The following is a 2,747-nucleotide window of genomic DNA, read 5'->3' as shown; positions in this document are numbered from 1 at the left end:
GCATGCATTAGAGCCCAAAAGTGCACTTTATCGGAGTGACGTAAGGTCGTGAACCTCCGATTACATCATGGCGTCATCCTCACCGTTACGTCTCACCTTGAAGGAACTAATATTTTGAGGTGAGGCAACAAGGACAAATAGTATCAATGAAATCATAAGCATAGAAATATCTACATCATGAAGTCATCATCGTCGTCTTTATCGTTATGGAATGTAACTCGTAAGAAGTTCTCAAAGTTCTTCAAACTTCATCTTTAGGGATGTAAGAAGGTCATGGAAGTATAGAGAAGAGATTATGAAACTAGAGTCATGCCTTTGAAGGAAAGGGAATAGCCTTACATACCTTTTTCGTTTAACTAATCTATCGCTTGCTTATTCTCCTTTGATGCTCATGTTTCTACCTTCAAGAGAAGTCGTATGAACATTAGCCAATCGATTACTTAAACGTGCTTACTAAAGCTAAAGAAAATTGGGCAGCATTTCCTTTGTTTATACTACTTTCCCCATATTCTATATCAACTCCCAAACGTTCATAACAACATTCACAGTATAATAGACAACAATCATCATTCATCTACATTATCCGCATTTCACAATTCTTCTTCAATTTCTCCATAATTGTGGTTATAGTTCACTATCGCGTTTTCTCATAAATAATACTTATTTCATGGTCTAAATGTCATTCACAACATACTTACAACCACAACATACCAATATTCATAATTCAATCCAAACCTTTACCCAACAATGTCACTATTCACACATTCATGACCCATTTTTTATATTTTTCTACAATCCATGTGTTTTTAACTTTCAACACCTTAAACAACCAAGAATGATCATAAAACTTACCTTAGATGACGGATGAATAAACCTTGAGTGGGAATTTCTCTTCTTGCACAAAAGCCCTAGTCTACTTCCTTTGAGATTTCTTGGTGTAGATGAACTTTTATTAGGTTTCATACACTTGATTTCGTGGTTTTAATGTAGTTGATCATTGATTCCCTTTGATTTCTTGTAGATGAATATTGGAGAGTGTTCTAGAGGTTTCTATGCGCAAAAATGGTAAAATAATGATTTTGGGTCGAATTGGTTCTATTTATAGTGGTCCAGAAAATTCTGGACCGACACAACATGCGGCAAGCTTTGCTAGACGCAAAGCGTGCTTTGCTAAACACATGTTGTGTCGCAGACCTTACAGAATCACCAAATTTCACTGGCACACTTTGCTGCGCAACTGCGTGGCCGCAAAGCGTGTTTGCTGCTCGCAGGTTACGCCACAAAGTGCGCCAGAATGTGACATTTTGCCAAACTCTCTCCGAAACTTAACTCCGATGATCCAACGAGTCTTAAACCTTCCCGAGGCTTACTAAACATGGTTTTTCTCCAGTATATACCCAAGATGGACACATCTATCCCCATGACCTCGAAAAATTTATCCTACTTCCCAAGGCTAGGACAATTCGCATTCGGCGAAACTCAACATATGAAAATGAGAGGTGTAACACCCTTAATTTTGGTCAAAGCATAATTAATTAAACATTTAAACAAACTAATTTAGTATAGCTAATTACGCAAATAGACTTAAGTTGTAAGTATAGCCTTAATTGATTTTAACCATGAACTTGGTTATTTCAATTATGGCCATAACTAGCCCAATTAAATTAGAGACTAGTTTTACAATAATGATCTTAATTAACTTAAGCCATAAATTTGGCTATTTCAATTAAGGCCAAGGTTAACCAATCACAACAATTAAAGGCCGATTTGGTAATAATGACCCTAAATGACTAAAACCATGGAAATTGGCTATTGCAATTAAGGCCAGAATTGACCAGCAAATTGATTATTTCAATTGTGGCCACAGTTAGCCACATAATGAACAATTTATGGAATTAACCATAATTAAACACTTGATTAATTATGATTAATTGTAAAAATACACGTTAAATATGCAAAATTAAGAATTGAGGGAAAAAATGATTAATTCACTTAATTAATCAGATTTCTTTAATTAAATGGAGTAAAATTCTTGCTAATTAATTTTCTGCTATCTTTAACAATTAAAGAAATTATTCTTTTAAATTATTCCCTTGGTTAAATTTAGCAAATGCTCCATATTAATTATAGAAATGTGTAAATTAATTTCTAAATGATGCATAATATTATGAAGTTATTTTTGCCAAATGAAAGGGCAAAATATTATCGAAATAATTTTATAAAATCATTTTGACTTGCGAAAAAATACACATTTCACTCTGTTGGATATCCGAGGACTCTGGGTAATTAAAATAAATTATGGGAGGTCAAAATTCGGTATCAGCACTGTCTCCCCCCTTTTAGTCAATGAAGCATGCAATTTTTTCATGTATCAGATTTATTATCTCCATTAAAAAGATTAATGTATGTGTTCTTATTCCTTTAATTATTCAGGACAATTGCTCCTTCTAAACCAGAAAATTTGAACTTGTTTGGACAGCTATATTTATCTGATAGTGTTTTCACTCTCTTAGCTCTTTGTTCAAAATATCTAGGATAAGAATGAATGTGTTGTGCCTGTTTCTTTTTCTCCCCTCTCAAATTCTATTCTGTCGCTGTGTTATTTACCCTAGCACTCTTGTTGTTTGGTTGTTTGCTGCTTATTCATTCTCAGTTAAGTCCTTTCTTATGATTTCCTAGTTTTCTTTCCTCACTAATCTGTTAAAAGAAAACAATTGATAGTTTAGCATGCCATCCTGTTAAAGCTA

This window comes from Lycium barbarum, chromosome 6 (genome assembly GCF_019175385.1).
Source record: "Lycium barbarum isolate Lr01 chromosome 6, ASM1917538v2, whole genome shotgun sequence".
In the NCBI taxonomy this organism is placed as follows: Eukaryota; Viridiplantae; Streptophyta; class Magnoliopsida; order Solanales; family Solanaceae; genus Lycium; species Lycium barbarum.
Note: the sequence above shows the minus strand (reverse complement) of the source record.